The sequence below is a fragment of the Bombina bombina genome, chromosome 4, assembly GCF_027579735.1.
Source record: "Bombina bombina isolate aBomBom1 chromosome 4, aBomBom1.pri, whole genome shotgun sequence".
Lineage (NCBI taxonomy): Eukaryota > Metazoa > Chordata > Amphibia > Anura > Bombinatoridae > Bombina > Bombina bombina.
In genome coordinates, this window is record NC_069502.1 from 497,906,055 (window position 1) to 497,919,314 (window position 13,260).

Genomic DNA, 13,260 nt, shown 5'->3' on the forward strand with positions numbered 1-13,260 from the left:
TACATAGGAAATCAAGCACTGCCTCAACACTGTATTTCAAAACAATCCCTTTCAAAAGTTTGGGGTAAGAGGAACAGATAAAATAAACAGCAGTGATTATTTTATTTTTATTAATAAGAAAAAGTAGGTTTTGGGGATTATTAGAAGACAAGTGTTAATGGTCCCTTTAAGATGGATATTTTCCACTTTTATGTTTCCAGTCACAGCAATACTTATTTACAATAACATACATATATAGACCTGTGTGTACACTAAAAACTTTAATTAAAGGGACATTAAACACTAAGGGGCCTAGTTATCAAGCCGTCAACCTCAAATAAGCTGGAATTCCGCAGCGTATTTGTGGCGAGGCTGATTCGCCTTAGTTATCAAAGGCTAGAGACCGGCAAAAGTAGAATTTTGTGACGTAAACTTCGATCTGCCGGACTCAGTCCGACACAGATCGATTCTTACGTCACTCCAGATGTTCCGCACACAAGTACGGCACAATCTGACTACTTTTGCTAGTTATCAAAAAACTAGCAGGTACGCTCGACACTTTTCCGGCCCAGCGTACCTGGTTTTCAAACCGCCACCCTGGAGGCGGCGGATCCCATAGAAATCAATGGGAGTCTGACCATAGCGAAAGTACAAGTTCGCTGCTGCCAGACATCCCATTGATTCCTATGGGAACTGTCTACACCTAACACCCTGACATGTACCCCGAGTCTAAACACCACTAATCTGTCCCCCCTACACCGCCGCAACTAAATAAAGTTATTACCCCCTAAACCGCCACTCCCGGAGCCCACCGCAAGCTACTCTATACATATTAACCCCTAAACCGCCGCTCCCTGACCCCGCCGCAACTATAATAAATGTATTAACCCCTAAACCGCCGCTCCCGGAGCCCACCGCAAGCTACTCTATACATATTAACCCCTAAATCGCCGTTCCCGGAGCCCGCCGCAACTATAATAAATGTATTAACCCCTAAACCGCCGCTCCCGGAGCCCACCGCAAGCTACTCTATACATATTAACCCCTAAACCGCCGCTCCCGGAGCCCGCCGCAACTATAATATATGTATTAACCCCTAAACCGCCACTCCCGGAGCCCACCGCAACCTATATTAAATTTATTAACCCCTAATCTGCCCCCCCTACACCGTCGCCACCTATAATACATTTATTAACCCCTATCCTGCCCCCCACTACACCGCCGCCACTGTAATAAAATTATTAACCCCTAAACCTAAGTTTAACACTAACCCTAACACCCCTCTAACTTAAATATTAATTAAATAAATCTAAATAATATTTCTATTATCAACTAAATTAATCCTATTTAAAACTAAATACTTACCTGTAAAATAAACCCTAAGATAGATACAATATAAATAATAATTATATTGTAGCTATCTTAGGATTTATTTTTATTTTACAGGTAACTTTCAATTTATTTAACTAGGTACAATAGCTATTAAATAGTTATTAACTATTTAATAGCTTACCTAGCTAAAATAAAGAGAAATTTACCTGTAAAATAAAAACTAACCTAAGTTACAATTACACCTAACACTACACTATCATTAAATAAATTAAATAAATTACCTACAAATAACTACAATTAAATACAATTACATAAACTAACTAAAGTACAAAAAATAAAAAAAGCTAAGTTACAAAAAATAAAAAAAATAGGTTACAAACATTTTAAAAATATTACAACAATTTTAAGCTACTTACACCTAATCTAAGCCCCCTAATAAAATAACAAACCCCCCCAAAATAAAAAAAATGCCCTACCCTATTCTAAATGAAAAAAGTTCAAAGCTCTTTTACCTTACCAGCCCTTAAAAGGGCCATTTGTGGGGCATGCCCCAAAGAATTCAGCTCTTTTGCCTGTAAAAGAAAAATACAACCCCCCCCAACATTAAAACCCACCACCCACATACCCCTAATCTAACCCAAACCCACCTTAAAATAACCTAACACTAATCCCCTGAAGATCATCCTACCTTTAGTCGTCTTCACTCAGCCGAGCCACCGATGGAACTGAAGAGGAGACCCGGACCGACAGAAGTGATCCTCCAAGTGGCGCTGAAGAAATCTTCCATCCGATGAAGTGATCCTCCAAGCGGCACTGAAAAAGTCTTCCATCCGGGCGATGTCATCTTCCAAGAGGCGCTGAAGAAGTCTTCTATCCGGGCGATGTCATCTTCCAAACCGGGTCTTGAATCTTCATCCCGCCGACGCGGAACATCCTTCTTTACCGACGGAATACCGACGAATGAAGGCTCCTTTAAAGGACATCATCCAAGATGGCGTCCCTTCAATTCCGATTGGCTGATAGGATTCTATCAGCCAATCGGAATTAAAGTAGGAAAAATCTGATTGGCTGATTGAATCAGCCAATCAGATTCAAGTTCAATCCGATTGGCTGATCCAATCAGCCAATCAGATTGAGCTTGCATTCTATTGGCTGTTTTGGAAGATGACATCACCCGGATGGAAGACTTTTTCAGCGCCGCTTGGAGGATCACTTCATCGGATGGAAGATTTCTTCAGCGCCGCTTGGAGGATAACTTCTGCCGCTCCGGATCTCCTCTTCAGTTCCATCGGTGGCTCGGCTGAGTGAAGACGACTAAAGGTAGGATGATCTTCAGGGGATTAGTGTTAGGTTATTTTAAGGGGGGTTTGGGTTAGATTAGGGGTATGTGGGTGGTAGGTTTTAATGTTGCGGGGTTTGTATTTTTCTTTTACAGGCAAAAGAGCTGAATTCTTTGGGGCATGCCCCACAAATGTCCCTTTTAAGGGCTGGTAAGGTAAAAGAGCTTTGAACTTTTTTCATTTAGAATAGGGTAGGGCATTTTTTTATTTTGGGGGGGTTTGTTATTTTATTAGGGGGCTTAGATTAGGTGTAAGTAGCTTAAAATTGTTGTAATATTTTTAAAATGTTTGTAACCTATTTTTTTTATTTTTTGTAACTTAGCTTTTTTTATTTTTTGTACTTTAGTTAGTTTATGTAATTGTATTTAATTGTAGTTATTTGTAGGTAATTTATTTAATGATAGTGTATTGTTAGGTTTAATTGTAACTTAGGTTAGGATTTATTTTACAGGTAATTTTGTATTTATTTTAGCTAGGTAGTTATTAAATAGTTAATAACTATTTAATAACTATTCTAACTAGCTAAAATAAATACAAAGTTACCAGTAAAATAAAAATAAATCCTAAGATGGCTACAATATAATTATTATTTATATTGTAGCTATATTAGGGTTTATTTTAAAGGTAAGTATTTAGTTTTAAATAGGAATAATTTATTAAAGTATAGTGTAGTGTTAGGTGTAATTGTAACTTAGGCTAGTTTTTATTTTACAGGTAAATTTCTCTTTATTTTAGCTAGGTAGCTATTAAATAGTTAATAACTATTTAATAGCTATTGTACCTAGTTAAAATAAATTGAAATTTGCCTGTAAAATAAAAATAAATACTAAGATAGCTACAATATAATTATTATTTATATTGCAGCTATATTAGGGTTTATTTTAAAGGTAAGTATTTAGCTTTAAATAGGATTAAATTAGTTCATAATAGAAATATTATTTAGATTTATTTAATTAATATTTAAGTTAGGGGGGTGTTAGGGTTAGTGTTAGACTTAGGTTTAGGGGGCAGGATAGGGGTTAATAAATTTATTATAGGTGGCGACGGTGTAGGGGGGGCAGGATAGGGGTTAATAGGTATAATGTAGGTGGCAGCGGTGTCCGGGAGCGGTGGTTTAGGGGTTAATACATTTATCAGAGTTGCGGGAAAGGGTCTAGGAGCGGCGGTTTAGGGGTTAATACATTTATCCAGAGTTGCGGCAGGGTCTAGGAGCGGCGGTTTAGGGGGTAATAACTTTATTTAGTTGCGGGGGGCTCCGGGGGGCGCCGGTATAGGGGGTAGAACAGTGTAGTTAGTGTGAGTGCTTAGTGACAGGCTAGCAATAAAGCTGGGAAAAAGCCGAAGAGCAGCGAGATCGGATGAGTGATAACTCTCACAGTCCGCTGCTCATCGCCTTTGCAGCTTTTTGACAGCTTTATTTGATAACTTAGGCAAAATTTTTCAGGTCCGCGGCGGCGATGTGAGGCGAGCTTAGGCGGGTGTTTTGGGCAGGCGAAGGCAGAAAAGTTGACACATTGATAACTACCCCCCTTTATAAATGCTAGATAGAATAATGCATTCAAAGAAAAGATTAGTCTGATAATAACATGTAGATGTATTTTTTAAAATTTCATTAGTTGTTTAAATATTGACAAAATAAGTGTTAAGTTTTAATGTCTATAAACCAATGGGAGCTGCCCTGTTGTATCTTAGGTTACCTTCTCTGCTGTGGCCTATTAGGGACAGTTATAAATAGGTCAGTAAAGTGTGCAGCCAACTGAATATAACAGTGTTATGTACTTCCATTTCTAACAGGAACTCAAATGTTCACAATTTCAGAATGGAATTACAGGAAAAGGGGACAAAATAAATAATATATATTATACAAAAAAAATTTCTATAAACAATGTGTCATTTTATATTACTTTCTCAAAGTTTTTAATGTCCCTTTAGTTTAAACATCTCTATGCTAATAATTACCGTCATATGACTGTTGGGTATTATTCTAAAACGTTTTGAGGGGGGGGGGGGGGAGACTTGTCTGCAGTGATTAATAGGATTCATTGGTCGATACCTACTTTTTATCTTTGTAAATGATGTAATAAATAGAGCAAAATAGACTATTAAAAAGCTAAATTATAATATATAATTCTTATTAAATAAATGTTAACATATAGCAATGTTCATCGTGTCTTATAAGGAGCATTTTATATCAAAACGTAATTTCAAATCCTTTACAGTTAAAAAAAAAAAGAGTTGGTGAATAAAAAAACTAGTCACTATTGGTAAAAAGTATTTGGAATATGCATTAGAATACCATTTAAATAACAGAAATTAAATGTAACAAAGGTAGAATGTATCTATTGTGTATATATATAAAAAGTTAAGAAGGGGTGTGGTATTATCATGTTTTGCACTCTATTGTGAACTTACAGAAATATATAAACATTCTTTAAAAATAAAAAAATATGTGTTTATAAAAAAAAAATAATAATAAAGATTATAGACGAAGAAGAAAATGTATACATCATAAAATATTTTACATAATAAATCTAGATGACAAACGTATTGTTAAATAAATAATTTCTTGTGAAATAGTGACAGATAGTAATAAATAAGTAGATGGATGGTAGTACTAGGGGAACTATAGATTACTATTAGATTATGTATTATAGAGAAAACAGTGCAAGTTGATACATAGGCCTCTAGTTATTACTGCGGATCAGGTCCGCCAGACCTCTCTGAATACGGCGAGCAATACACTCGCCGTATTCAGCATTGCACCAGCAGCTCACAAGAGCTGCTGGTGCAATGCCGCCCCCTGCAGACTCGCGGCCAATCGGCCGCCTGCAGGGGGGTGTCAATCAACCCGATCGTACTCGATCGGGTTGATTTCCGGCGATGTCTGTCCGCCTGTTCAGAGCAGGCGGACAGGTTATGGAGCAGCAGTCTTTGTGACCGCTGCTTCATAACTGCTGTTTATGGCGAGCCTGCAGGCTCGCCAGAAACACGGGGCATCAATCTCCAATCGGAGCTTGATACATATGCCCCATAAAGTGCATGAAAGCAAATTGTGTTGGCTTTAAGGCTGAACTGAAATATATTATGATAGGAAAATATATTTTACTCAGCAATGAATATACAAATGAATAGAAATAGATGTTATATCCGGATGTCTGATTATATTGTGTTTAACCTGTTTGCTTTCTCAATTGGTTAATTCATAACAATATATTGTAATGAAATTGAAATATTATGAAGCAATAGATTAACATGATATATTTTGTCTTATATTCTCCAAAAAGTTAGAAATGTCATTTAATTCTTTCAATAAACGTAAAGGTGTTTTAAGTTGTACATATTGAACATTTATTGGTTAATATTACAATTCATTTGGCTTTTTTCTTTTGGAAAAATTGAATATAAATATATGGTGCAACCATATATAAGATAATGATATATTTGACAGGCATGTTTTAACACATGGGACTACCTTCTTAAAGCAAACCCAACCCTCTCCACATCTACATCGCCACTTACCCCGATCTTCCCCAACATCGAACTTATGGGAGGCTACGAATTACTCAAGAAAGAATAAGTGGTTCAGGAATTAATAGACTCCACACAAATAGCTAACTTACTTGACTGGGGTAAATTGAAACCCAGAACAGAATTATCACATATCCTACAGGGCTCCTTTTCACCCTGACTGAAATATGCTCAACTAAATCATTTTAAAAACAAAAATAATTATTTGAAAATTCAATTCACCCTGTACTATATTGAAAACACATTATTAACATATTATTTAATGTTTTACTTTGTGAATTCAATGTATTTTAAAAAAAATATATACTCATATCAAATCTGATGACTGTAACACGTTCCAAAAAAGTTGGGACAGGGGCAATTTAGGACTAATAGCGATGTGACAAGTTGAAATAAGAAGGTGATGTGAAACAGGTGAGGCAATCGTGTAATCATAGTATAAAAGGAGCTTTCAAAAAGTGCCTAGTCCTTCAAGAGCAAGGATGGGTCGAAGCTGTCAGGGTACCAGGAACCAGACAGAGACGGGAAATGCTAAATTAATCAAACCTTTATTAAAAAAATAACAGAAAAAATATAACAAGTCCAAAAGTCAAATAACAAGCCAGTATTCAAAGCCAGGGCAGGTATTCAGACAAGCCAGGATCAGGAACACGAAGATCAGCAAAGTCAGGAACAAGCCAGGTAATAAACAGAGTCAGGAATACAGGAACTCACAGAGATGTCAGAGACAACGCAAGGGCAAAGGCAAACTGAACTAAGACACTTAAATAGTAAGTGATGACATCATCATTCTGGGACTGCAACCTTTCTCTCACTGATGATGTTCGCCAGTTTGCCCATAAGAGGGAGCCTGGGTGCAGTGAGCAGTGTTATACATTCTGCTTCAGGCAAGGAGATAAAACAGGTGAGAGAAATGGCAGTCATAACATAAAGCTGCAAGCAACAAGCGAAGTCAGGTGAACCCGTGACAGAGGCTCGCCAATAATCCAACACTTTGAGGAAAACATTCCCCAAAGACAAATCCATAGGATTTTCGTTATTTCACCTTCTACAGTGCACAATATAATTAAAAGATCAAGGAATCCGGTCAAATCTCAGTGCTTAAAGGGCAAGGCCAAAAATCACTGACATGGGCTCAGGAATACTTAAGTAGACCTTTGTCAGTCAACATCATTCACCGCTGCATCCACAGATGCAAGTTAAGGCTTTACTATGCAAATTAGAGGTTATACATCAACACTATCCAGAAGTGCCGCCTACTTTTCTGGGCTTAGACTCATCTGAGATGGACAGTAGCACAGTGGAACCGTGTTTTGTGGTCCGACGAGTCAACATTTCAAATAGTTTTTGGAAATAACAGCCATTGTGCTCTTTGGGCCAAAGAGGAAAAGGACCATCCAAGTTGTTATCAGCGTCAGGTCCAAAAGCCAGCGCCTGTTATGGTATGGGGGTGTGTCAGTGACTTGCACATCTGTGAGGGCACTATTAATGCAGAAAGATATGTATATATTTTGGAGCAACATATGCTGCTATCCAGAAGTCGTCTTTTCCAGGCACTTGTGGTGCATTATGAAGTGCAAAATAAGACAACGAAGGCCCGTATAGTTGTGCAGCTGAAGACATGCATAATGGATGAATGGGGGAAAATTCTGCTTGCTAAACTTAACCAACTGGTGTCTTCAGTGCCCGAACGCTTAATACTTGGTTTTAAAAGAAAAGGTGATGTTACACAGTGGTAAACAGTCAACTGTCCCAACTTTTTTGGAGTGTGTTGTAGTCATCAGATTTAAAATGAGTGTATATTTTCAAAAATACATTCAATTCACAAAGTAAAACGTCAAATAATGTGATAAAAATGTTTTTTTAATATAGTACAGGGTGAATTTAATTTTCAAATTACTTTTTTTGGCATTTTCCATACTGTCCCAACTTTTCCGGAATTGGGGTTGTATATATTACCATTTGAAGGTGGTTTTTAACAATATAAGGTGGTATTTTGGCAAATTATCTTTTATATTTTTTACTTTTTGTTTTTGTATTTTTTACTGTCTTTTGAATTTTTATTTTTTTTAATACACTAATATTCAGTCATTATATTAACTTAAAATAAGGGAGACGTCCCCAGTTATTATATAATGTTTGTTTGTTTATAATTTCTTTTTTAGATCTATGCAAATTTTAATCCTATTTTTATCCCATATCTTTTATATTTGACTAGATGTTTATAGAATAAATGTGTTGGTTACTTCCAGCTTTCTAGCGCCCTCTCTTTTATTCCATTTTTGTATTGCTTATTGTGTCCATTTTAAGGGAGGTGGTCTGGGAGTGGCAAGTTGTAACCTTTAGGCTTAGCGCTGTATTTATATTGTGTTGTGCATTGTCAAATTCCCTTATTGCAAATATAGCAGCAAGCCATATATTTATATTCTACTTTTGACTATTAATATTTTTAGGATTATATGAATAATTTATTTTACAAACTATTACCTTTTTAGTTAGGATATTTCTATCATGTTTTCAGTTTGGCTATTTGTATATTGTTTTGAAATCTATCTATATTTTGTACAGTTTTTTAGTCACACTATACACCTGAGCTAAACACTTTATTCCTATATAGTATATATTTCTCTTTTCTGTAATTGCTATGGAACCTGAACTTTTCTCGTTCAGGGATAGTCTCTTGCTAGAATTAAGCAATACAAATATCACAGAGGAGAGCACCCTTAATCACAGTATAGATTTTAATCAATTATTAAATGAATTAGATAAACTTATGGTGAGGGAAATTAAACAAAAAGTTGAATTAATTTTTTTAGATAAATACACAGATTTAGATCTAATACCTAGAGGTCTAACATTTAAAAAAGCATGTACTTTCACTTTAACCCCTACACACCAAAAAGAGTGGGATATAGTTTTAAAAGAGGCATCACGTACCTTATAGAAATTCTTAAAAAATCACTTAAAGATACTTTAGGAGAAATAAATGTACAAATAACTGAATTTAAACAAAGACTAGAAACTAAGAGAGAATATCCAGGATTTAAAGACAGACAAGCCACCTTAGTACATAAACTGACAGAATTAAAACATGAACTTTTAGATACAAAATGGAGAAAATTAGAAAGAGATAGAAATGATTTGGAAGAGCAAAATAGGGAGAATAAAGAAAAAAACAGTAATGAAAATGAAAATCCAGGTCAACAGGATGGTTGGAAAACAATTAATCACAATAGAAGGGAAAATGGAAGGGGGTATAGACAACAAGGACAATATAGAGAAGGAAACCAAGGCACATATAGAGAAGGGGCATATAAAGGAGGTCAATACAGAGGGGGAAATTTTAACTCAGGACCCTCTGATACTAATTACATGCACTCCAATTGGAGAATAAATTCTGATCATGTGACCCAACAGAATTCTAGATCATATTATCAACCTTACCAACGAAATTACCACAATCGTCCAAATTATAAAATGCACTACCAAAACTCAGAAAGACATCACAATGGCAATAGGAACTATCATAATAGTAATAGAAATTACAATAGTAACATAAACTATAATTTACATCCAAATCCTTTTTTTAAGAATTCATATACTAACTCCTATTCAAATGAGAGACCCTATACAAATCAGTCATACAGACCAAGAGCAGATGGTTGGAAAATAGAGACTAATAATAGATTTTCCCATTTTTATGAAATACATGATAATGGAAATAACTACTCTAACCAAACAGAAAAAGATTTTTTAGAGATCAGCCCTCTGAGAGAGGGCAGTTCAAAAAATCTCTTAGCTTTAGACAGAAGAGAAAAATTCTACACTCTGCTAAATCAAAAGAAAAGACAGCTAGAGGACAAAGAGGAGGAAAAAATAGAAGAAGAGGCCAAAAGAGTGATGTAGTGGTAGAACATACTGGTATCTTCAATCTAAGTAATATAGAACTAGAAGAAGATGAGAAATGGGTTCTCTCTTTAGGTATGTCCTTTGCTCCAACAAGAGTCCTCAACAAATTTGATACACATATACATATCAAACAATTTGTAAGAAAGCTTACATTAAAGCGTTATTTCATTAAGAATCCCATTGAGAGACAGCTAAATTTTTCCAAATTTGCAAAAGTAGAGAATGAATTGCATAGCAAAATTGAACATACAAATCTAAGACCAAAATCAAAATTTTACCCCTTACATGCGAAAGGATCCAACTTGGAAACTTTCGGAAAAATGGTGCTTCAAGATTTGAGAGACTATGATCCTAATAAACTCAAACCAAACTTTAATCTGACTAAAAAAGATAGAGATATCATCAAAAATTACAGAAGAACAAACAAGTAGTCATAAAGCCAGCGGACAAAGGGGGAGGAGTTGTTATTATGAATAAGGTTGATTACATTACTGAAGCAAATAGGATCCTTAGTGATCCTAAGACTTATAAAATATTGGAATTAAATCCAACAAATAAAATGAGAAATAATCTTTTAAACATTCTTGAGAAAGGAAAGAATAAGGGAATTTTAAATGAAAAATGAATTAAAATTTCTAAACCCAGATTTTCCCAGGATCCCTACCTTTTACTTTCTCCCCAAAGTTCATAAGAGCCTTATAAATCCCCCAGGGAGACCTATAATTTCTGGAATTGGATCCATTACTTGTAATTTATCGAGATATGTAGATATTTATCTTCAAAAATATATAAGGAATCTGGGTACATATCAACGGGATTCCACACAAGTACTACAGCTAGTAGAAAATATTAAATTTGAAGAAAACCTTTTCATAGCCACTAGTGATATCACTTCATTGTATACGGTTATAGACCATACCAAGTGATTACAGGCAGTAGAAAACATTTTATGTAAAGATGAGGAAGTAAGCCCAGAAATGGGTCAGTTTATTTTGAAAAGTATTAAGTTCATTTTAGAGAACAACTATTTTGAGTTTAATAATAAATACTTTTTACAGTTAGAAGGTACCGCGATGGGCACGAGGTTCTCGCTAAGCTATGCAAACATTTTTATGGGGGACTGGGAAGACCAATTCTTCAGTGCACATGAGCTTGGTGCGGACCTCATGCTCTTCAAAAGGTACATTGATGACATTTTGATCATCTGGAGAGGATCTGAAGACAATTTAAAACACTTTTTTTAGGATATGAATGCTAATGATAGGGACCTACACTTCACTTATGAATATAGCAAAGAATCAATTTTGTTTTTAGATTTTGAGATATTCGTAGATAAAGGTAATCTTACCACCAGGACCTTTTTTAAAAAGGTAGATTGTAATAATTATGTCCATAAAAAAAGTTGCCACCTTAAAAGATGGAAGGAAAATATACCCACCGGACAGTTCTTGAGAATTAGAAAGAACTGCTCAAGACAAACAGACTTTGAAACACAGATTAATATCCTACAAAAATTGTTTAATGATAGGGGCTACACAGATCAGGAATTAGGAGGAGCTATTAATAGAGCATATGGAACAGAAAGAAGTTCTTTACTCCACTATAAGAACAACACCATACCCCCGATTACTGAAAGCAGCAACAAGTTTAATGTAGCCTTCATAACAGACTATAGTGAAAATCATATGGCCATTAAGAAAATAATCAATAGACATTGGCATATTTTAAAAAAAGACCCTCTGATAGGAGATTCTCTAACATATAAACCAAAAATGATATTTAGAAAAGCAAAAAATCTGAAACAAATATTGGCTCCCAGTGAACTTAAGAAAGAGGGTAAAATTAAGGTTGATAAAGACCTAAAGGGGCTAAATTTGAGTGTTTTCCCCGTGGAACACATGCAGAGCTTATAGATATAGCACATAAAGCAAATTGATACACTCACCAATAACTGGGGATAGTTTCAATATTAAAGACACTATTAGATGTTCACAAAAAGGGGTTGTATACTTAATAAAATGTTCATGCAATTTATTCTATATTGGCGAGACCACCAGGATGTTGAGAGATAGGATTAGAGAACATCTCTGTAATATAGAAAAAGGAAATCTTGATACCCATTTATACAAAATTTCAGAAAAATTCACAATAACAACTTAAAACATTTTAAATTCTGGGGTATATGTATAGTTAAGGGAAACTGGAGAGGGGGAAACTTTGAAAATAAACTTTTGAGGAAAGAATCAGAGATAATATACAAACTAGATACCCTTTTTCCTCAAGGGTTAAACTCAGAAATGGATTAGTCTCCCTTTTTGGGAGTGTAAAGTAATTTTAAAATAACCCATCTGCATCTAATTGTTTTAAGTAGAAGGCCCCACTTTTGTTTTGTTATAAAATAAGCCCATTCCATATTCTTCCTCTTTACTTTTAAAGTGATGTAAAAATTACATCTAGAACTATATTAGAATTAGAAAAAATCTGATTGTAATAGGGACTATAACCATATCATTAGGCTGGTGAAAATAAAAGACATCTGTTAAATTAATTTAGAGTATTCTTATCTGTATGTTTAAAATATTTATTTTTAATATATTTTTCATACATAATATCAAGAATAATCCGTTAAATATTATCATAATCATTATGGCATAATACTTTCAACATACTATTGATGTCCAAAATGAGAAAGTTTTAAGAAGAATTAAGCTTTCAATATAATTTGATCTCTTTCTGCTCCTTTAGGTATAAGACAGTTAGTTATACATTTGTTATAATAATATATTTAAATCTATTTTTGCCATATACCACCTTTTTATATAATATATTCCTATTTTACAACTGTTCAAGAAAAATCAGGCAACATTTTTGCAGGTTTAAATTATTATTAAAGCAAATAATGTTGTTTTGGTCCGGAATACCACCTTAAAGAAAATTCCACCTTAAGAAACAATTAAGAAGGAACTTAACCAATGGAATCTAAGCAGCAGGTTTTTAAACATGGTTCCAGTAGCAGCTGCTATCTTTAAAAAGCCCAACATAATGGGTGAAACGCGTTGAAGGAAGCGAAGCTGTTTGTCCTGTTAAGAACAACACTTTCTTACTAGGTACCTAGTTTAACCCGCGCGTGATAAACGCTAAGTGCGGGCCGTCCTACCTTTTGGAACACAAT